The following is a 24,665-nucleotide window of genomic DNA, read 5'->3' as shown; positions in this document are numbered from 1 at the left end:
GATATATTAAAAAATAAAGACCACAAGCTATTATGGAATAACAGCTTTTTAAAGCAGTGGTTTGAAAAGGAGAACGCAGAATGTAGACTAATAGAGGAAGAATAAAGGCAGCTTTCTTGGGAGAGAGAGAACGTCCAAGCAGAAGGAGTGTGGTTCCAGAGGAGAGGTAGGCAAGCTGGAAGGCAAGCCGCGGGCCGAGGTGCAATTTTGTTCTTGCGGAGGCGCTGCCTCTGCCAGACCAGAAGCATCAGCGCCCTCTATTGTCCGCGAGAGAATTGCAGAATCGCGGGAGAACAGGCCAGGCTTTTTTTGCCTTGTAAACCGGCTTCTCTGCAACCCGTGGTTGATGATAATCGGTCGTGTTAGGCAGGTAAGAAGGGAAGGAGGAAGAGGGAGGAAGGAAGGAAAGAAAGGGGAAAAAAAAGATTGATTTGTGTTCACCTTTGTATTATGTGAGCACTCGGCTATTTCCCAATGTTTAAAACATGAGCTGTGTTAAATGTTGTTTCTGTCTTAGCTCTTTAACATAGAAAGTCCTCCTCAGCAGAAAGGTGCAATTTAAATTAAGCAATGAGGAAGACAGGTTAACAATAGAAAAAGTTTTTGTTAACTTCATTCTACTTTTTGTTTGCTTGTTTGTTTTGGTGCACTTCTATTTATACATCTGCATTTTTTTTTTAACTTTTGATTTGATACTGGGGTATAGCTGATTAACAATGTTGGGTTAGTTTCAGGTGTACCACAAAGCGATTCAGTTATACATATACCTGTATCTGTTCTTTCTCAAATCCTTTTCCCATTTAGGTTGTTACATTACATTGAGCAGAGTTCCCTGTGCTATACAGTAGGTCCTTGGTGGTTATCTGTTTTAAATATAGCAGTGTGTACATGTCCATCCCCAACTACACATCAGCATCTAACTGACTTTGATAGAAAATATGTTATCTCGTGTTCTCCTTTGTGCAACTTCTATTTTTCCGTAATGATTTTTACCTGGTGTTGACATGGAAAATACAGACATTGGAAACTTTTTTGGAACTCAAATAACATTCAAATTAACGTTGCTTAGCTATGTGTTTTACTAAATTAAAGATTACGGCAAGAATGACAACTTCATCCAAGTGGATCATTTGGAATTACATGAAGCAGCTGCTGTTAAACAGCTGACAGCAACGGAGAGCATCGTGATCCCCAGCAAGGTCTCTAGCAGGGCGCTCCCTGCTCCGAGTTCTGAAGAACACATCCCGCTCCTTTAGACCTACCTGAAGCGTCCTCCCCATCACGCTTGTTGCCAAACACTGGGCTTTCTAATCACTTTGTGTTTAGCCAGAGAGCCAGGAAGTCCAAATCCAGCCAGACAAATGCAGAACGGCTTAGCAGAAGCAGCTTTAACAGGTGCCGTTGGTATGGGTCTTATGGAATCTGAGAAACTCGACAAACAATGGGGGGCATTGGGTGGCACCATCTCTTTGCCCCAGGGCTGAGGGTTGGCATCAGTTGCTAAACAGTAGTTAGCTCCAGAGGGCAGTTGATTGATCCTTAAGTGACGGCGTCACGGTGCAAAGCATATTTAGACACCTTAGCTGTGCAAGGCCCCTGCAGACAGACTGTAGTTGAATGGCTGTTACCTGCTCCCCAGTTCTGTAGAGTGCTGGGAACAGAAAAGCCTGGAGGAAAGAGTGTGGACCTGTTCAGAATACAAAAGGCTGTATGGCACACTTGATTTAAGCAGAGTCCTCCTATTTTGAAAATAGGCAACTGAAGATTGTCACCACATAAGCATAGACAAATTGGATGTGTCCAGGTCTGTCCTTGTGTCCGAGAATGTGGGGTGCACCCTAGCAGGCGATGCTCGTATGTTACATCTCCTGATTATTTCTAGTTTGCGAGTCACACTTTGTCCTCTCGTGGCCTTGCTCTTCTTGTCAAACGAGATCACCCCTCCCCATAATAACAACACTTGATTAAACTGAGTTTGAAAAAGCTGGCTGATCCTGCAGAATCCTCCCAAATCCTATCTCTTTATCAATCCAGGGACAACCTCTCTTCCCTCTAAGGAAGAGGAAGTTAGGAATTTGCCAAAACTTCATGAACTTACCTGTGTACCCTAAGCATGCACGACAGAAAAACTTAGAGGGGCCTGTGTGTTTTGATAGAGCACAATGTGGAAGTAATTTGAAATATCCGCATTAAGGTGGAAAACAGCCTATATAAATTGTTCTATTAATATTCAGACTCTTGGTTTGGTACTGATAGTAAAAAAATAAAAGAGCTAGAGAAGCAAGACCACATTTTAAATTACTTGAAATTACTAGGAAAGTGTTTGCTTCTGCAGCTGGAAAAACATTTGACTGTTTTCTGTATTTTCCATATTCTGCTAATTCTGAATAAAAGTAAAAATAAAAAATAAGGCCAGTCAACTTAGAGTACTTTGGCATTTTGGTATCACAGAATGGCCATTTCTTTCCTGTCCAGGTAATGTGGATTAAAAAGCATGATACTAGTAACCTGTTTGGAGCAGGCCTTGATCAAGGATACACATTTACAGGGAAATTGAGGGTCCATTATGTATGATAAATTTCAGCTTTACCTTCTGCCTCAAAAAAGCCTCTTCATTTCTAAACTATAGTTATAAATCAATAATTAACCCCAATATAGTCCTCTTCAAATTCACAAATTTAAGTTTTTCTTATTTTTAAGTCATCACTCTGTCTCAGTAGTATTTATTATTCAAAGTGTGGGTTACCAACATCATAGATAAGAGTCTTTATCCAATCCCCTTTCTAGTTCAGCTGCAGGAAATTGAAGCAAAATGGGGTTGATGGATTAAGCAACATTGTACACAAAATAAGGGTAAATGTTTACTGGACTCTTCTCCTTAATTGTGTTTTTTGGCCCCCTGAACACTTGTGTTCCTTGAATTTTAACCAATATACTCTCAAAGACTAATAATATCGGGGGTGGGGCGGGCTTGAATAGACTCTTTGCCTCAAGTGATCCATTTCAGTAAACAGAGGCTTAAAAAGATTGACTAATTTGCCCAAAGTCACCCGGATTGCTCATAGTAGAACCAGAATCAAAAAGAGGCTACTCATATTTGAGTATTAAGCGTCTTTAAAATGTTTGACAAAATCATAATATCTAGTTTAGAAAAAAGTGCAATGGTTGTACCCTAAGGTCCAGTTCCTCTGCATTCCTGTATCAGGCATATCTGGGGAAATCAAAGAGAAACTGCGCTGCTGGGGGTGGGGTGGGCGGGGGGAGGGAAAAGGGAGTGGGCCTTGCAAGACACCCATGTGATGATATAAAGCACCCTGCAGAGGAACGACCCTGCGATGATCTCTTGAGGAACCAGCACTGTGACAAAGAGGTATACTTCACTGCTGTTACTTCATTTTATCACATAGTCTTGAGAGTTGGGTAGAAGCGTGAAGGGGCTGCTGAGACAGATGGGGGAACTCTGATGGGATTGGGGTCATTATCTTGGAGTTCGTCTCTGCCACTTACGGGTTGCTATGTTCCAAGACAATGTAAATAACCTCTCAGAATGTTTATTGCTGAATCTAGAAAACTAACATTGTGGCTCTCACAGATAGGTAAGAGGACTAAATGAGATTATGTGTGAACTAGGATTTGGGAAGCTTGAAAGTGATATGTTTGTGCTAGAAATGAATGAAATGAGGTTGCAGGACTATAAAATATATCAATACCCTGAAACTTGTTTTATGAGTTCTTAGATTAGGTTTCCTTTGCAAAGTCATACTGATAATTATTACTAATAATCTAAAGCCTTCTGACTAGGGTGAAGAACAAATTTTAAGTTAAATTAGGCTGTTGAAGGAAAATATTCAGAATTTTACATACACAGGTATGACATGAAGCAAGGCAGAATGGTGTTTGTGTGTGTGTGTGCCTATTTTGTTTTTTTGATAAATATACAATTTTTGGAATTAGGCCAGTGTTTGTCTGCTGATTAGCATTTGATGGCTCTCAAAGATCTCCAAGAATAGAATCTGTGCAAGTCGTGTCTGACTCTGTGCGACCCCATAGACGGCAGCCCACCAGGCTCCCCCGTTCCTGGGATTCTCCAGGCAAGAACACTGGAGTGGGTTGCCATTTCCTTCTCCAATGCATGAAAGTGAAAAGTGAAAGTGAAGTTGCTTAGTCGTGTCCGACCCTCAGCGACTCCATGGACTGCAGCCTTCCAGGCTCCTCCATCCATGGGATTTTCCAGGCAAGAGTACTGGAGTGGGGTGCCATTGCCTTCTCCAAAAGATCTCCAAAGTAGTGGGTAAAGACTGGGTGTTTTTATTTCATCAAAAGTGTACTGCACACCTCTTCACACAGGCCGGTTGTCAGCTACAGAAGGTAAATAAGCGGTGTAATGTTCCAAGTGATACTTCTACAATTAATAAATCTATCAAATTTGATCCAATTCTTGCTCTACTATCAGACAAAAGAGGACACAATGAAAGTTAAGAACTTTAAGCAAGGAATTATTTTAAAAGTTGGCTTTGATATTCTGCAATTTGCATTTGCACAAATACCAAACTCTCTGGGATAGAATGAGCTTCCCCTGTGGCTCAGACAGTAAAGAATCTACCTGCAATGCAGGGGACCTAGATTTCCCAGTGGGAAAACCCCCTGGAAGAGGAAATGGCAAGCCAGTCCAGTATTCTTGCCTGGGAAATCCCATGGACAGAGGAGCTTGGAGAGCTACAGTCCGAGGGGTCACAAAGAGTCCGACCCAACTGTGCGACTAACACTTTCACTTTTGAGACAGAAAACACTGTGTCCGTGACATTAGTCTTTTTGCCAGTTAGAACATTTTGCCTGTCAGGATCAATGTTTTATCAGATTGGTATTTTCTTTTATTTAGCCTAATCTGGGCCTACCTTATTTTCCTTTCCCACTCAGGAGAAGTATGTTTTGTAGCAGGAAGAGTTACAGTTTCTGGCAGCAGAGGTCCTGGGGTCATACTCCGGTTCTGTCACTCACTGAGTGGGTTTTCTTGGCTAAGTGAATGCCTGAGCTTCATCGCCTTCTTTTCATTTTGTCACAAAATGGAATCATCATAAAAATCTACATATATATAAAATATTACATGCATGTAGATGTTATGGAAAAACCTGAACAAACTTTTTGGCCAACTCAGTGTTATTAAATAATCACACAATAAAGACAGCTGTTGTTACTTTGATCTCACTGAACATTTTTGAGGTTAACCAAAATATATATGGAAAGACTGCAGCAGTGTTTGACACACAGTAGGTGCTGGACACATGTTTTCCATTTTTCTCTAATACAAACTCCACGTTAAAACCTATATCAAACTCTGTGTATTTCTTTTTTTTTCCCCCCTTTGGCTCTGCTGGGTCTTCTTTGCTTTGCAGGCTTTTCTCTGGTGGCAGTGAGCGGGGGCTACTCTGCAGTTGCTTCTCATTGTGGTGGCTTCTCTTGTTGTGACTCCAGGCCTCTAGAGCACAGGCTGAATACTTGCGGTGCACAGGCTTAGTTGCTATGAAGCACGTGGCATCTTCGCGGATCAGGGATGGAACCCGTGTCTCCTGCATTGGCAGGTGAATTCTTTACCACTGAGCCACCAGGGAAGCCCCAAATCCTGTGTTAGATAGTAACGTGCGTGCTGTGCTAAGTCACTTAAATCATGTCTGACTCTTTGCAACCCTTTGGATTGTAGCCTGCCAGGCTTCTCTGTCCATGGGACTCTCGAGGCAAGAATACTGGAGGGGGTGCCATGCCCTCCTTCGGGGGATCTTCCTGACCCAGGGATCAAACCCCAGGTTCTAGCGTCTCTTGCATTGGCAGGCAGGTTCTTTACCGCTAGCGCCATCTAGGATAGAAAGGCTACCCACTCCAGTATTCTGGCCTGGAGAATTCCATGGACTGTATAGTCCATGAGGTCGCAAAGAGTCATACACAACTGAGCGACTTTCACTCACTCACACCATCTTCTATTTGTTTACTTCTTTATAATTTTACAGAATGAGTTTAATACACTTCCTAGGTGGCGCTGTGGTAAAGACTCTGCCTGCCGGGGCAGGAGACACAGGAGAGGAGGGTCCCATCCCTGGGTGGGGAAGATCCCCTGGAGAAGGAAATGGCAACCCACTCCAGTACTCTTGCCTGGGAAATCCCATGGGCGGAGGAACCTGGTGGGCTACAGTCCATAGGGTCGCAAAGAGTTGGACAGGACTGAGCATGCATGGCACAACACACAACTGTCCTACTGGGAAGATGGAAATAGAAATCACCATAATACAATTAAGAAATAACAGGCACCCTTTGTTGGATATGTCCTTCAGAGATAAGGAAACTAGGGAGAGATTAAGTAACTTTCCCAGAGACAAACTCTTAGCAAGGAACAGAGCTGACTCGGAAACTTAGCAACCTCTGAACCAGTGGGCTGGGCAACCTGAACGGCTACTTACAGTGAGATCCTTGAAGAGGGAAGGTTGGGGGAAACCCAGCTTTCAGCTCAAGGGGGCGAGCGATCCTTGGGTCTAGCACAGTGTCTGAAACAGAGCAGGTACTGGATCAGTTATTTCTTAAAGAAATGAAAGAAGGGGAAGCAAAATTCAGAAAAATGAGGAGACAATTTAGGGAGAAGTATCTTTAGTAGACGCACCTCTAAATGATATTTGGTTATTAAAGGAAACTTCACGCCCTGTGCTGAATCCTCTGATGGCTCAGCCAGCGATTTCTCGAGGAACTTTAGATTCTCTGTTTGACCCGAGCTAAGTAGGCTGCAAACTTTGGTAAATAGAGCAGAAACATAAATGTTTGCTAATATGGAACCCCAATTACAACCTGGTCAAAAAGCGACAGAAAAGTATACTTGCCTGATCTCGCCTGGAGAGTAAAACAAATGGGGACCAGAGAAAACCTAGTCAAGTGACATCATGAAGGCTGATGCCACTCCAGTGGCAGGAGGCCAGCTGTATTGCTAGAAGAACAGATGGAAGATGGGACACGTTTGTAGCCAAAAAGAGACTATTCATAGGTAACACAGCATGCATTGCCAGGAATGAAGATGGTGAGATGTGGGAATAACCTCTATAAGTCCTATATGTGTGCATTTCTTAAAGTCGGTTGTTGTATTTTTTTTTAATTGTTGCATGTGTTTTTTCAAGTCTTTTGACTAATAAAATTTGTTGATTCCTGGCATTCTTGGACCTTTGTTTTCAGAACTGTGTTGAGAGGGGTAGGTGAGTGTGTGCATCCCCAAGTGTTCAGGACTACACTCAGATGAGATCAAAGATTTGATTAAAACATCCAATGAGTTACTTTATGAATATTGCACGGTGGATGTTTACTTTCCAAGGAAGGGATGTGGGCTTGCATTTCTCTGGTGTGTAAATATTTTGTTTAACGCTGGGTGCAGTGGTAACAACAATGGGACAAATGCTTGCCAAATATAGTATAAGTAAATTGATTTGACACCCTGAAGTTTGGTATTCTTTATTTTGTTGCCATTTGTTCAGAGACAAAGTGAAAGAGACTCTAGCAGACAATGTATTTCTTACTCCCTCATGGCTCCTTGTCCACCCAAGATTGATCTCTTTGGCTTTGTTCCTTTAAAGCACTTAACCCTTTCGAGCCTTCCTATCAGCACGTCAGCTATAAGGAAGGATGCAGCAAATAAATGAATAGAGCCACATTCCATGTGGCACCATGTTCAGAGCCAGTGCCATTAAATGAAGGGCTGGTACCTAATTGTAGTAAATAGAACAGTTAATAGCCCAGGTTGAGTCCTATGAGCAGGGTTAGAATTGTTTCTGCCTCAGCTCATACAGAAGTTGCAGGAAGTTATGAAGCCTCAGTTTTCTCATCAGTAAAACTGACATATTATAAAGATTGTTATGAGGTTCAGATGAGCTGAATTATGAATTATGTCAGCTGAGCACAGTCCTAGCATATCATAAATGTGTGCTGCTTAGCAACGCTGATGATGGTGACGATGCTGGTACTTGCGGTGGTGACTTGATAATGGTGATGACAAGGAAGATGGTGAGGACGCTTAGAGTACTCTGTGGCAATCAGCTTACAAACTTAAAAGCAATCATGCTAAGATCTGTTTCTAGTTTGTGTTTCTGGGTCTAAGACGTCTCCAAATTACCTCCCAGTTTTGAGAAGCCTTAAATCCGCTAACTTAAATTACTAAATTACGCTGAAGACCAATAGCTTTATATTTTTAATATGAGACATATACAGAATTCTATGCCATAGCCCCCCAAAATGGTTTTATTACTTCTGAGAAATTTATTCGAGGGTTCTCTTCGTAACACCAAGAGTCACTTTGCAGATGGCGTTTTCATTTCAGCCACCTTGGCCACCTCTTCTACAACTAACAGCAGATGCATAGATTGTGCTGTGTTGTAACTTTTGTTCTCTGCTTGACAACTTTTCTGATACATGACAAAATTCGGCAAAGATGAACTTTCATTGTAAGCTACTGGTGCAAAGTCTTGTCTTGGTGGGGTTTTGAAGCACACCTTTGACCCAAAGCCTTGTAGTTCAGCTGGTACCACTAGCAGGCTCATTCTCTTGGTCTCTAATGACTCTCACGGTAAGATTATGACTTAGACAAATACTCAGCAAAAATATTGGAGGCTCCATACCTTGTTGGAGTTAAGAATTTAATCCTTAACAACTGGAACAAGGTTGACAGGCACCGCTCTTCTTTGTCACTGCTATAGATTGCATTCAGCAGGAAAAGTAAAGCCCCCTTTTTTTTTTTTTTTGAGGTAAATTCTCCCCAAACTAAAATTTTGAAGTTTTTTTGATGTCTGGGCGAGTCCGACACCAGAGGGCGATGTGAACACAAGATTTTAACTAGTTTTTAAATACAGTATATTTTTGGTATGTAAACATAATAAGTATACTTTGTGTTCCTAACCATTAATGTTTCTTCTTAAGAATTTTTTTCTAGCTGCTGAAATTTTATTCACTTCGTCCATTTCCCCACATTCGCATTTTTCAAAGAACTGAAAGACTATGAAATCATTCATTCATTTACCTGATATTTATTGAGTACCTACTATATGCAAGATACCATATTAAAGGTTTGGAGGGAGTTAGTGCAAGAATGGGTAAAGACTCATTAAAGAAATGTGTGCTGCTCAACTTCTGCATGCAAGATACTCTGGTGGGTACTATTGGGATTATTAAGATGAACCAGGCAACTCCTGCCCTCAGGGGACTTCCAGTCTACTGAAGAACTATGACTCTGTGCTTCTCTTCTGTCTTTGAAGATTGTTTCACTTATCATGAGTCCTTCCTTCTCCAATTGTCTTTTAAGACTTAGCTCAGAAAACCTGCTACCTTCTCTCCCCTCTCCCAAGCAGAATGGTTCATGTCCTTTCCTAAGACTCTAACCTACTTTATAAAGATATAAAGACATAGAACATCTCTGAAGAGCATTATATGGGGGCGGGGTGGACAAAACCCCTGAAAAGAGGAAAGCTTATTCAGTACTTCGGGTTAAGCTGAGATGACTGTCCCTAGGTTTCTAGAAGCAAAATTGTGAGAAATATGCAAGAAAAGAGGATTTAGGTCAGATTGTTTACAGACTTGAATTTCAGGTTACAGAAATCTAGATTTTGTTCTGTAGCAATGGATAATATGGGGTACTGAGGAACAGTGGTGCTTGAGAAGATCACGTGAATTGGTTTAGAAAGGCGCAGATAGATGGAAGGAAAAAAGTTAAGCCAGTAGTTTGGAGATTCAGGCAGAAAGCTTTGAGAACACAGAGATGATTTGAGGTTAGAACCACTAGGTCTTAGAAACTTACAAATTTATTCCAAGCACTTTTATGCAAAAAGCATGGCATTTTTTTGGTGACTAAAAGGGTTGTATAAATTACTCTTTCTTGTAACAGTCACAGTTCTCAAAGTGCAAGTGCCCTGATATGTTTGTGTTTATTCCTTTATTCCATAAACAGCTGTTGAATATTTATTCTCTGTGAGGCCCTGAGCTGTGTTCCAAGCATTGTAGAGACGATTAAGACAGGGTTCCTACCTTCAAGGAACTCACAGTTTAACAGGAGAAATACAATTATGTACAAATTGATATGAAAACCCCAAAGGATGGCACAGTAAGAGATGCCTTCAGGGAAGAGGAGATCTTTCTGAGTTTTCAGATGAAGAAAAATGTGTAGGTGTGTGGGCCAGGGCTATGGAAATCCGTGTGTGTAGTGACAGAGGATTATGATCAGATATAAAGAAATAATTGTACATTACAATGATCCCTGGTGGCTTGGACAGTAAAGAATCTGCCTGCAATGCAGGAGACCTGGGTTCGATCCCTGGGTTGGGAAGATTCCCTGGAGAAGGGAATGGCTACCTACTCCAGTACTCTTATGTAGAGAATTCCATGGACAGAAGAGCCTGGCGGGCTACAGTCCATGAGGTCACAAAGGACACGATAGACATGACTGAGTGACTGATGCTTTCACTTTCACACTGACCCCCAAAGAGCGTTCAGCTCTCTAGTGATAGCTGCTCTGTATGGACAGTGTTCTGTTTTTACATTCCATGTCATTCTATTATGTTGGGACAGCCTTCCTGTAGGGGGGATAGGGTTGTGAGAGAAGATAGTAGGCTAGAAACTGTGATAACTCCATGCCAGTTCTATTGGAGAATTAATGTTTCATATGATTCAAATATTTTTCAACTGCATATTAGCACATGAAATTCTGCCCCAGAAATAGTTACATTCAGAAGGTGGAAGAACTAGAGAATGTCAATCTACATTAAATCCCATATTGATAAGTGTGGCATGGTAAGTTCAAAACCACTCCAATAAATGTCAAGTTTAATACAGAACACGTCTGCCTGCAAAGAAGCTCCAGGAGTGAAGAAGATAGTTACAAATAAAAAATTTGAACCCTTTTTAAAGTTCTCAGTCATTTTTTAGTTCCTCTGTTGGGTATATAGAAAGGTGTGTGGAAAGCATTCTTTTTCTACAGGCATCTAAGACAGGGTTACTATTTCTTTCATTTTTTTCTTCTTCTTTTTTTAATGTTAAGCATGTTCCTTTGTAGGGCTTAGAAATCTCTCTAGTCCGAAATTGAACAGAAAAGGCCTCCCCTTGTGCTTTTTTTTTGTCAGGCTGATGAAGCTGTATAGAAATGTAAATGTAATATAAGGATGTATGTGGTAAGCTAGCCTTGCTCTCTTTTTTAACTCAAGCTCCCTTGTAAGAAAATTCTCTGATTTTGCTGTGTGTGTACATCTCTTGTGTGAGGGCATTTAATTAGCTACAAGTTACAACAAAGACTTTTGAAAGGAAAATATATCTGTGGTGCAAATGCCTTTATTTTCATTTGGCGAACAGCAACGTTTTTAACTCCCTTATCAAGAACTGCATGAACAGCCCAGACTAAATTGGGAACATCTCCACACTGTTTGACAAATAGATTTTTTGTAAACTGATTTAGCCTTTTCATTGTTTGCATTTCATTATATAGCAGACTTCATGTCACAAAATCGGTATTCATTCAAAATAGAGAATTTAGAGATAGGACTATAGCCAGATAAAAAATATTGCACAGGTCAGGCCTATTAAGCCTAGCATAATACAACAAGTCAGTGATCCAAGGGGTGTTCTTCAGCCCGGAAGAGGCTAACATTCTCGAGGTCAGGAGTCAGAGTTAGGACTTAAGATGTGACCCCATTTACAAGGCAATCTGCAGGGAAAATGGTGAAGGATGAAGGTGGCTGGTTGCATAGACTATAGAAAAGAAACAAGTTTGTTATCCGCATCTTAATCCTCATTCTTCTAAGGAGCCAGAGGTAGTAATTTTAAGTTTAGCTGTGTCTTTGTTCTGAAGCACTTGCTAATCTGAGTTTGGGACTCCATGGCCCATTTAGAAACTGACTTTGAAAATAAGTTCATTTTTTTTTTCATTTTTCTTCTAAATCCTTTTGTTTGGACCATACTTCTGCTCAGTCGCTAAGTCATATCTGACTCTTTTGCAACCCCATGGACTGTAGCCTGCTAGGCTCCTCTGTCCATGGGATTTCTCAGGCAAGAACACTGGGGTGGGTAGCCATTTCCTTCTCCAGGGCATCTTCCCGACCCAGGGACTGAACCCGCATCTCCTGCATTGGCAGGCAGATTCTTTACCACTGAGCTCCAACATGGGGCTCAAACTTGAACTTGCATTAAAATCACCTGGAAGATTTGATAAGATACAGATTGCTGGGCCCCACCCTCAGGGTTTCTCCAGGTAGGGTCTGAAATTAACAAGGTCAGTTTCCAAGTAACGCTGATGGTTCACTTTGAGAACCACTGGCATAAACCCCATATGCCAGTCCCTGGAGAATCAAGCCTTAGCATCTCAAAGCACCTACTGGTTAAATCCGCTGAGCAAGTGTCCTTGGCAGCTCTGCTGCTTAACCTCAAGAAGAAAGTCTGAAAGATCACTGAAGACAGTTTATGTATAGGAAGCTTATTTACTAAAGAAAAAAATATTAAACATTTAATTTAATAATTGAAAATTATTTTAAAATTAAAGCTATAATTGTCTGACATCTTGCACACGTGCGTGATCGCTTCAGTTGTGTTCGACTCTCTGCGACCCTATGGACCATGGCCTGCCAGGCTCCACGGGATTCTCCAGGCAAGAATACTGGAGCTTATTCTTTCCTTATTAGGAATTCGTGCTTGTTCCCCACAGCCAGGGGCTTTTTAATTCAGTTTAATGTGTCCTTGGAGATCACCTTTTGTGCACTTGTCCTAAGAAGCTGAGATTATTTATAAAGATGAACAGGATACAAGTTTTATTCTCAAAAAGCTTATATTCATGGGGAAAATCAGGCAAACAGAAGGAAAAAGTCAATAGCATTTGGTTAGTGGAGGTTTAGAAGGATGATGGGCTTCCCCAGTGGCTCGGTGGTAAAGAATCTGCCTGCCAGCACAGGAGACGTGGGTTCCCTGGGTGGGGAAGATGCCCTGCAGGAGGAAATGGCCACCCACTCCAGTATTCTTGCCTGGAAAATCCCATGGACAGAGGAGCCTGGCAGGCTGTAGTCTGTGGGGTCACAAAAGAGCTGGACATGGCTTAGCAACTAAACAGCAGCAGCAGCAGCAGAAGAAGGATGCTGGGGTCTCTGTCCTGTAAGAAGCCTCCTCTGAACTCCCTAGAGAGAACTTAAGTATTGGGTTGGCCAAAAAGTTTTTTCCGTGAGATGTTATAAACTTTTCAATATTAAGGATAAGTAGGATTTTGCTAAACAGAAGGACTGAGGAAAAGCAGAGAGAAAGGAGATATGAGGATGTATACATAGAATCTGCCAGGAGTTTGAAAGTTCTAGAACTTTCTCTTTATAAGGGAGCTGTTTTTTTTTACCTCTCAGATCTGGTGTCTAGTTACCTCCCTTTAGTACTTTGCCCCACTCATTCTACTTTTCTTTTTTTCTCCCACATTAAATTCTATTTGACCATTATTATCTGTGAGAGAAATAAGCCACGTTGGCTGTAAAACCATTCGAACGATGCATAAGAATTTAAGGAAGAAATGAAGAGTAAATTTTATTGTTTATGATCCCACTTCATATTTTAACTATTTCATATCTGTTTTTGGTCTAAAGCACTGTATTAAGACAGACTTTTAAATTCTGCTCAGCACCTCCGTGGCAAACCACGTGGTTCCCTGCTTTCTCCCGGATGCTTGGCAGTATTGCTCTCACTTTAAATTTCATAAATGGATGGATCTGTGAAACGCTGGTTCCTCAGCATGATGTCACATAAAAGTGAGGCCCACAAATGCTTTTCAGCTTACCTGAAGCCACTTTCCTATTGTTTCATGTCACCTTTTTTTCTGTCTTTCTCCATGTTGGTTGCAGTTTGGAATCACCAGTAGACTCTTCCCCAAAGTACTACTGTGTGGATCTCCGAGATTCTGAGTCAGGGAGTTTGGGTGAGATCCAACCATCTGTAGCTTTCAAAGCCCCAGATAATTCTACTGTGGATCCAAATGATCTCATTCTATGATTACCCTTGGACTTTGGGATGTTATCAAGGCCTAAACAACAAAAAAGGTGATGTCCCTTCAGCAGGACTAGTGACGATCTAGAAGTCTCTTGCATTTAATGACTTGACATGTAGCTACTGAGATTTCTTGCATGTTAGAAACAGTGTTTGTGGGCTACATGTATGAATAATCTTTCCTGACATGTGCATAGTTCACAGTGCTCTTGGATTTACATGATCTCACTTGTTTTTACAACAATCATACGAAGTAAGCAGGGCAGGTATTTTTTTAATCCTCTCTCCCCTCTTGTTAATTGTTCTTGCCAGTGATAACCCTAAGAAGAAACAATTCAGGTACTTGTCAGCTAGCTCAAGAGCCAGGAATGAACGTAAGCCATCCAATATCTAAGTGTATGCTTCTACTTACATTTCTTTATATGGTTCAGTAATAGTAAAATAATGCTTCCAGGTCCTGCGCTAAGCAATTTACCAGTGGTTCTCAAGTCTCAACTTTGGCAGCATATTGAATTCACCAGGAGATTTAAAAACTCCTGATGCCAAAGATTATAAATTAATTGGCTGAGGTATAGCCTGGGGATCAAGATTTTTCAAACCACTGACATATATAGACCTGTTCATTGAATGTTGTGAACAATAATATAAGGTTAGAGCCACCACTTTAAAATTGAGGAAACTGAGGCAGAGAAGAGCTTAACCTACCAGCCCACCATCCACCAGACCCAAAGCAAGGAAAGAACCACTGCCTGCATTTCTCAGAGTTTCCATATTGTCCTCTTACAAATGTAAGGTCTTTTACTTCAGATCTTACAGCATAAACAGCTGAGTTAAAAAAGTTTACCTACAGAAGTGAAGCAAAAGAACCAAATTTAGAGTATTCTGAAGGTTCAAGTGTCTGGGATAGCCTTAGTCAGCAGCAGTATATGTATTTATTTTGGCATTTGTTGTTGTATGACTTTATTCATCAGGCTCGGTGTATCCCATTAGTTTAGTTCAGTTGCTCAGTTGTGTCCAGCTCTTTGTGACCTCATGGACTGCAGCACACCAGGCTTCCCTGTCCATCACCAACTCCCGGAGCTTGCTCAAACTCACGTCCATCGAGTCGGTGATGCCATCCAACCATCTCATCCTCTGTCATCCCTTTCTCCTCCTGCCTTCAATCTTTCCCAGCATCAGGGTTTTTTCAGTGAGTCAGTTCTTCGCATCAGGTGGCCAAAGTACTGGAGTTTCAGCTTCAGCATCAGTCCTTCCATTGAATATTCAGAACTGATTTCCTTTAGGATGGACTGGTTGGATCTCCTTGCTGTCCAGGGGAATGCACTATGGTGCATCCCACAGTGATCCTCTAGCCCAGCGGTCCTCAGGTTTAGGCATCAGAGTCACATTGAGAGTTTGTTAAAACATGGATTTTTCAGGTCCAGTCTCCCTTAGTAGGTCCAGGCCAGGGCCTGAGAGTCTGCATTTCTAGCTGGCTTGCAGTTGATGTGAATTCTGCTAGTCTGGAATGTGCACTTTGAGAACCACTGCACTAGTCCAATCCCATTATTCATGGAAACCCAAGGAGATGAAAGACCTAAGGTCGCAGATTATAGAAAAGAACACTTGTTCTTAGTTGCTCCTCAGTGTTCTTTCTACCCTGCCTCACTCCTCTGGGCAAAATGCAGGAACATCAGAGGTTTTCTTTTCTACTCTTACCCTAAAATCCAGCTTGATTTTAACTTGAGGGGATAAATATTTGCATTAATATTTAACGCTTTAGAAGCATCTGATTTGGGGTATAGTGTATTGCCTAGAAAGGTTATTCATTATACACACCAGGAACTGCCCCTTCAAAATCTTCTTCCTGTTGTCTTTCTCAAGACGAGGTAAGTACCATGATGCAGAGAATCAAGCTCTTGGGTAAATCATTCACTTAACTGAAACCACTCAGGTCACCTAAGGATGGAGATTTATTTGTCATTATGATTTTGAGGATGGAAAACTTGTAAACAGTTGTTCTAGAGGCTCTCTCGTGGATGACAAGGGTGAGGAGGAGGCACCACTGTACAACCTTGTCTTAAGAAAAAAAGGAATACTGAAAAATATGGTCAACTTTTCCTTCTAATTCATTGAGTCGGGTAAGGGGGATGGGATTCTGTAATAACAATCCTCCTTCCCTCATAAGTCAAAATACAGTCTCATTTAGTGAGTAGTTCATTGTGGAAGAATAAATATATTAGCCCCATTAAAATAGTGACAGGGTTTCTTCAGAGAAACATTGAAACTCATTTACCAAAAAAATCAATCAGCATGAATGTGACAGTTTTTGCCCAAATCAGCTGTCCCTTGGGATAATATTTATGAAGAGCCTAAAACGTCCAGATTACAAGGCAGAGCCCAGATAATTAAAAGAAGAAAGTTACTAAATGGAAAGCACAGAGACATAGGACAACCTAGCTTGATACAAGCCAGTTAGACCCCTGAGTGCAAAGCATTGTGGGACACAGAGGAGACAGCCATTGACTCTGCCTGGAGACCCCTGCAGGATGCGTGGAAAGGAAGAGGCATCTCAGGTAGCCTCAGAAGGCTGGCATGGTGCTCTGTCTATCCTGTGGGTTAAACTTTGTTCAGTGCTGTAGCTGACCAAATGAGAGCCAGAATTATCAGCAAGGGAACAGTTTCTTTGCAGTACTACAGAGTTTATTTGTGAATGTGTAACTTTCTCTCCCCAGTAAGAGTACACGAATTCAGTCTGGTAAAAAATAAACAGAATGTTTACGTTCACATTCTGTACATCTCAAAATATCTATTGGAATTGAATAATTGAATAGGACTAACTGCTCAATCGATGGAATGAGGCCAGTGGTGGGGCCAAATTGGAAAGCTCTAACCACAGAAAGAGCCCATTAAAGCTAATATTGTCTCATCTAATCATCTTTGCTAATAGAGAAAACAAAATGTGGCCATGTTTCCTTCTAAGATCTTCTTAGCAATAATAATTGCAGACCCAAGAGCACCAAGCAATATGCAGTGCCTTCTGGAAAGATTTGAGAGATGAAATAAAGTAACTCAGAAAACTACGCTGATGCTGATAAGGCTATTACATTATATAGGTTGATCACAGTTCTTTTTTTACTAATGAGGAAATCTTGGAAACATTCCAGGCAAATAAGATGATTTTTAATTTTCATTTAAATCTTTACAAATTGCGGTTGCTTCATTTTTAATGAGGGACAGTTTTGCTCCTTCTTAGGTCTCTGTTTCCCGGCTTAGACCTTCTAGAGTTAAGACTGGAGCTGCATTACCGTGAAACGTGGGGAAGAGAAACTAATCAATGGAGAGATAGACCAAAGCTTTCTGAGTGAAATCAGAGAGAAGAGAAGAGACTTCAGGTTTCCCTTTTGTACTTTAAATTCTCATTAGCGTTGTATGTGTTCATCCCAGGAAACCTACACAGGGCCTGATACAGATCAGGAATCCCAAAGGTGTGTTTCCTCAGTAAGAAAAGAAGAATAAGGTGTATCATTGGTAGGAGCAAGTTTATTCTACTTTCCTGAAACAAAACTGTTTGTTGGTGGGTAAAAATGCATGCTTGTGAATGCTTTCCTATATTTCTTGTGTGTCTTCTTTAAGAGGATGAAACAAGATTTATGAGACATAGCATGAAATTAGGAGCACAAAAGACGTAGAAATTAAAAAAAAAAAGAAAAGAAAGAAATTCAGGTCCTCATACCTGCAGCCTAACAACCAAATGTCTTTAGGCCATCAAATAAATTCTTCAGACATCAGTTTTGTCATCTGTAAAATGAGGATAATAAAAATAGAGTTTCTCCCTGCTTCACAGAGTTGCTGTGAGGAATGTGTGTGAAACAGCTTTTGTTAATATTAAACTATAGCAAAAATATTAGATATTCCACCTATTATAATCAGAAATTTTTCCTAAACAGTTTAACTTTTCTACCTGGCTATATTTTAAAACTATAAAGATTGAAAAACCTTCCTTTGTTAAATGTGTCTCCTTTGTTTGGAGTTCCAATTTATCAAAGGGTGAGTTAATCTGTTTCTTTTCTCACTAATGAAAATTATCTTTGATTTGTTTAGTTTTCTAATTCAAGTAGTAACTGAACTCCAGGAAAAAAAAAAAAAGAAAAAATGGGGTCTTTAATTATGTTACTTGCTTTTCTGCAACACAAAGTTTGATTGGCTAAAGCTTGGGGTAAAAAGAGCTGTGCATCTGCGGACAAACTGCAGGTGAGATATGAGCCCCCAGGGTCTTCATGTATTGTCCTCATGTCCCCATCTCTGCCACCATTCCTGTTATTATAATCTGCTAGGAGATGGGGAGGGAATTCTTTGCCTCACTCTCTTTTGCATCGTGAGTGTGGTTTTCTAGAAAACTCTTTCTGGCTCTCCTTGATAGGATGCGAAGTTGTATGTCCTCATCTCTGTCTTCCTCTTGGAGTGAAACCACCAAACACCACACAGACGTAAAGGCAAGATCCTGTCTTGTAAGAAGAGAAACCCGCCACCTTTCTGAAAACATTCAGTGCTTTGTGCTGCTCTGGTGTTAAGACTGCGTAGAAATAGATGTGTGCCATTCGTAGGATCTTGTCAACATTTGACTACGGAAACACTAGAATCCTAAAAGGATTCCTAAAAGGAAACCCTAAAATCCTTAATATCATTATATATATAAATATATATATATATTTTTATACATATAGAGAGAGTACCAGAGACAGTTTTAAATGCTTTTATTTAAAAAGTAGTCATTTTCAGGACATACCTGGGATATCATGATTTTCTAAAAGCATTTCTGTCGGGTTAAATAAGAGAATGTTTTCATGTTACCCTGATAGGGGTCATAGTTTTAGGTACTAATGTGGCGGCTTTGTTTGCTTGCTTTTGTTTTGATAATAAATATTGTCTTTCCATATCTGATATTTGTTGTTGTTTTAGTCCCTCAGTTGTTCCCGACTCTTTGTGACCCCAGGGACTATAGTCTGCCAGACTCCTCTGTCCCTGGGATGTCCCAGGCAAGGATACTGAGTGCGTTTCCATTTGCTTCTCCAGTCTTGATATTTAGTCGATATGAATATTTGGAAAAGAGAAAGATGAGAAAGAAAGTGATCATTCCATGTTGCCTGTGCTTACCTTTCCAAAGGATAAGTGGTGAGGAAAGCTGGAATATCTTGAATGAGCAGACCTAGACCTCTAATCCTTTCTTTCTTTTTGTCTTTTTCTACCTCCCTTTTGTCCATTTACTTTTTTAAAATCACTTTAATCTTTTTAAATTTACTTACATTACTCTAATAATCCAACTGAACTAAGACACCCAAGAAGTATAGAAAAGCATTTTTGCCCACCAGTCTTTCCATTTGCCAACCTCCCTTAACCTGAATAATAATAAACAGAGTAATAACACTTGTCATCGGTTCATTCATTCACTCATCCAAAACATATTCATTGTGTTCCTGTAATATCAACAGAAATATTTGAATTCCATTACTGGATTCCATTACTGGACACCTAATTACCTGAGGAGAAGAAAGAGAATTTCTCTCTACTAATTCATCCCCACTTCTTTTTTAAATATGTGGCTCTTTTTGACTTTCTAAGCTTTTGGAGGAAGTAGAGGACAGTTTGGACATCCACTTGGGTATTTATTTTTTGGGATTAGATGTCCCTTGATTCTTACTTGGGACGGTTGTCCTTAAAGGGCTCAGGTTCTCAGCCAGAGTTCTTTGAACTACTAATATAGTCAATAATTGTGAGAGTGACATTAATAGCTTGTTACTGTGGCTTCCCAGGTGGCGCTAGTGGTAAAGAACCCACCTGCCAATTCAGGAGACCTAAGAGACATGGGTTCGATCCCTGGGTCAGGAAGATCCCCTCGAGAAGAAAATGGCAATCCACTCCAGTATTCTTGCTTGGAGAATCCCCAAGGACAGAGGAGCCTGGTGGGCTACAGTCCATGGGTTCTCAAAGAGAGGGACATGACTGAAGCGATTGAGCATGCATGCATGTAAGCACTAGAAATGGGAGAAAATATATTTTTTTAATTGGAGTATAATTGCTTTACAGTGTCGTTAGTTTCTGCTGTACAACAAGTGAATCAGCTGTATGTATACCTATGTCCCCTCCCTCGTGGACCTCCCTCCCACCACCGGCATCCCACTCCTCTAGGTCAACAGAGCACCGAGCTGCGTTCTCCGTGCTACACAGCAGCTTTCCTCTGGCTGTTTTGCACAGGGTGGTGTGTGCTGTTAGTGCTACTCTCTCCGTTCCACCCGCTCTCCCCTTCCCCTCCTGCGCCCGCAGGTCCATTCTCTACATCTGCGTCTCAATTCTGCCCTGGAAATAGGTTCAGCTGCACTTCACTCTGTGATCGACTCTAGGTCCATTCGCATCTCTGCAAATAGTGCTTTTCTACTGCCTGGGTAAGCAACCCCAGTTAAGGCTCTTACCTCTCTGGAGCCTTATTTTCCTCACCTGTCAGGTAACCAGGTTGAACTCAAAATCCCCATGGTGTCCCTCGGCCTGTAATTCCTTGTGGCCTAGCCCTTCTGTTCCGCCATAGATTAGCGGCCATTCAATGTAACAAGAGCAACGCCTTGTGAAGAAATTGAGTTCTTGGGGTATCTGATCAAAAGCACTCCAGGGTAAATGAGCATGTGCTTGGGATAGTAATAAAATCAACAGCATTATTGACGGACCTGCCAGGGTGAAAGGATGTGGAAGAAGTGTCTTAAAGGAAGAAAAAAGGAGTAGGAGTAATTTCTCTCTCCCCTTCTTGCTGGTAAACAGTGTACAATTGAACGCTCTGGAGGTTCAGCAGAATCACTAACTTTCCAAGTCTGTTTTCCTCATAACCTTAATTTTTCCCATTCATTACATCAAAACTATATATATATATATATGGCAATATTAGAGCAAGCAGTTCATATCATCTTATGGTAAAAGTTATTGATAGTTTCACTGGGGGAATGTTTGCACTCCATTTGCCTTTCTATAAACACCTTGAACCAGTCAAAGACGAAAGCCAAAGGAATTGTCAGTGTCATCCTCTTCTATCTCATGTTTAGTGAGATTTAAAAATAATACGGTTAACATTTATGGAGGGTTCACTGTGTGAAGGATGACTGTAAAATGTCTGATCTATATTGAGGCACTTTTGAGAGTGTAAGCAGTGAGTACTATAAATGTTTAAGCCAGGAAGGAAAACTGGCACAGCCAGAATGTCCTTGGCCCACGGGACCATATGGTTCCCCCAACTAGGACCAGATACTCTGCTAAATCAGTTTAACTCGTGTAATCCCCATAATAATTTTTACATGGTTGCTATTATTGTTCTTCCCATTTGGTAACTGAAGAAACTGAGACTTATGTGGGTGATGTGACTCTAGGTCCAAAGCTTCAGCCTTCCTAGTTGCAATCTGAACCCGAGGCATGACCCCAGAGTAGGTTGTTACCACCTAGCTAGGGGCTTTCCACAGTCACCTGACTTCTGCCAGGCGTGACAAACACACACATCCCTGATTCTTTCGCCGTGGTAGGGGGAAACAGATTTTTATGAAATATGTTTATTTGTGAGAAGGAACTTCCTAAGTGTGTCAGAGAGTTCTAAGATCCAAAAACAGCATGATCACCTCTTTAGCCCTGTTTATATGACACGAGATGCTGAGTATCTCACTTTTTTAAAAAAAAACTGCTGTTCCTTGGAAAATTTGGACAACAAAGTTCACGGAAGCAGTAGGAGAAGAGAACTTTCAAACAATGTTGTTGTTCGTATACATCAGGAAAAAACAATGCTTTTATTCATGTGTCATGAATCGATCCATTTTTTTAACTTCAAATATACTGTGTGTTGAATGGAATGATTAAGATGGATAAATTGATCGTTTTACTGGTATCAAAGCAAGTATTGCTTCCTCTGAAATCTGTCATATTTGTTTCACGTCTGTTTCTGTTCTCTCTCCATTCCCACCCCCTGCCCTCCTCACAGAGTGAAGCTACACTTTATTTTGGACAACACTATCACACACATGATTGAGTCAACAATTTATGGCTTTTAAAAATAGGGATTTCGTCCTCTCTTAGGTTTATTGTTTATCATAATCATCTTTCAAGTGAAAAGGCTAATTTACTCTTTCTATAGGAATATTTTAAGCTTGATTATCATAATATTACAGCTGCCTGAAAAGGTCTAAAACGGGACATTGACCTTGAATGTTTTCTGCATTTAGCTCATGGTGCTTAACATTCAGGAAAGAATATAACTGCAACTCATTTATTAACATGTAATCTCAAAATGTTAACTATTGCTCTGGAAATACATGCCATGCAGATTATAGAAAGCTTGTAGAATACGAGAAAATGCACTTGGTATTTTACGGGGGTTAAGTATGTCAGAAATACAACACAACTAGAGCCAGTTTTCCCATTGGAACTACTGTAGTTTATAATTTAATTTTTACTGACATTTCACCATGTATATGATTAGCTTGACAAAATGAAAATGAAGTAATCCTGAATTAATTAAACAGAAACCGAATTGCCTCTGTTAGTTTCTCTGTCTTCCTTTGATTCTTTATTTTTTTTCTCCCCACTTTCACAAACACACTGGGAAAAGAGTTTTGTGAATTCTGGAAGTGAGGTAATCACTCCCCAGAGAATGGGCTTTGTTTTACATGGACTTGGTAATTTGGGAATGGGATGGATATATAGGACAAGAGGTTTGTCAAAAGGAAAGGTTTTTATTAGTGCCTCTGTGGAAGCGATCACTTTCAGTAGAAATGATTGCTTCTTGCCAATCGAGACAATAATTTAAATATCAAAGCCTGTGCCCTAGAAATGAAAAGCAACAGAAAATGAGGTTTGATGAATGGATAGAGGTTTGGTGGTGATATAAAGTAGTCACACTGACTTCGAAAGGAGTCTTCATGTTCTCACTGGGAAGGTGTCTTCTTAAGCAGGGTTATAGCATAAAAGAAATCTCAAAGCACAAATGAAGAAGCAAGAGACACACAGCTCATGAGGTGGCAGAGGGGACCCTGGGGCCCAGGCCTCTGCTTGTCCTTCAGGCTGCTTTTTCCAGGGATGTTCCTTGTGGATTTTCTTTTGGAGTTAAAGATGGTCGTTTGAAAAAGTCTCAGAAAGATGGTAGTTTGTAAAAGTCTCAGTTTGCTTTTTGTAGTATATTATACTACACACAATATATCACAGACAGCAGGGAAGATGGTTCCAAAAGTTAAACAGATTTTCAAAGGTTTTATGATCTTGAGAAAGATCTGCAAAAGTAGATTGCAGGGCAATTTGAAAATCTAAATTTGCAATGCCTTGTTTAGTTTGAAATATTTAACAAATGGCAAACGCGCAATATAGAATCAAGATTTGCTGCAGAAAGAGTGTGGCAGCTATAAACATTTTCATACAGATGAGTCCTGTTAATTTTCAGAAAAGGAAGGTGGGGATGAAAAATAGCTATTAGCATGCAGTGATAGCAGGACTAAGCATTCTCCGCACCTTCTAACATCATAAGAATTCACGGTTTCAGAAAATGATTCCGACTCAATACAGTAAAATGTCTGTTATAGACAACAGGAATCTACCTTTTGTTTCCACTGAGTTTTGTTTGTTGCTATTTTATTCTTTCAAGCAGAAATGAAGGATATTTTCTGCTTAGCATCTGTGCTTTTGTTGGGGCCTAAGAATGAAGTTGTTTGGATATGAAACTGCATTGTTTAAAGAAGAGACTGCAACTGCGTGTGGATCCAGGGTCTGATGCCTAATAGACTGATGTTAACTAATTTGTTAATATTCTTTGCGAAACACTCATAGGGGTCCTTTTGTCTGGTTCCATTTATCCTGCTTTGGGTAGACTCCTTGTGGTAAGATTGTGAAGTGTATAGACTGGTGAGCAAATATATCTATTTATTCTGGGCTGGTGATCTGTCCATTTGTTTCATTTTCCCCCCAAATCCTTTGTAGTTGAGATTCTTTAAAGCTTATGCTCAGTATTGCACATGGTATGTTTATTTCCTGTAATTATCCTCTTTCCTCCTTCAAGGTGAAAAAAAAAAGTCTGTGACTAGGGAAGATTCTAGAGATGACTAAGCGGTGTGTTTCTAAAACATTCTGGAAGCTGTCTCGCAAGTTTGGTGCAGTAGATATTATTTTAAATTTTAAATTGGTTAAGCTAGATTCAAGACAGTAGGTGTAATCTTAGGTCCTTGACTTGTACAGGTGACACACTGATCCCTAGGGAAAATAAACCAGCTTTGCAAACCTCGTCGTTCAGAAAGCAGCTAGTTCAATGGACACTGAACCTTGCACAGACGCAATATAGCTAGTGAGCGATCCGTGGGGATCACACGGTGCGTGTTTGTACGAGGACCTCTGTGAGCACAGAAAAAAGACTTACATATGAATATGAGTCTAAATATGTTTAAAAACAGACACCGGCAAAATCAAATGGTTCAGAATGGGTCAAATAAGTACCCTAGAAAAAATAAAGACATTCTAGGAAATAAAAGATAACTCCCAGGAAACATGGTGACTTAATGTCCATCGGTAAATTACTGACTACAAATCTTGTCTTTAAAAAGCCATTTCAAAGGAGTAATAAACAGGTTCTGTCACAGTATGATAATGCAAAGAAACTGAATAGAATA

General features: G+C 40.5%; 1 protein-coding gene across 9 annotated transcripts in view; it reads left to right on the top strand.

Annotated features, from left to right (window-relative positions):
- Positions 1-24,665, top strand: part of ESRRG (estrogen related receptor gamma) — a 693,887-nt gene that overhangs the window by 422,843 nt on the left and 246,379 nt on the right. The window contains exon 1 of one of the 9 annotated variants that reach the window (XM_055581903.1): positions 3,353-3,370. The exons of the other annotated variants lie outside the window; for them this stretch is intronic. The gene's annotated coding sequence lies outside the window, so the exon portion shown is untranslated. Of the gene's footprint in view, positions 1-3,352; positions 3,371-24,665 lie in introns of those variants that run through there. 9 annotated transcript variants of the gene reach the window in all.

This window comes from Bubalus kerabau, chromosome 5 (genome assembly GCF_029407905.1).
Source record: "Bubalus kerabau isolate K-KA32 ecotype Philippines breed swamp buffalo chromosome 5, PCC_UOA_SB_1v2, whole genome shotgun sequence".
Lineage (NCBI taxonomy): Eukaryota > Metazoa > Chordata > Mammalia > Artiodactyla > Bovidae > Bubalus > Bubalus kerabau.
Note: the sequence above shows the minus strand (reverse complement) of the source record. Positions and strands in the feature narration are given on the sequence as shown.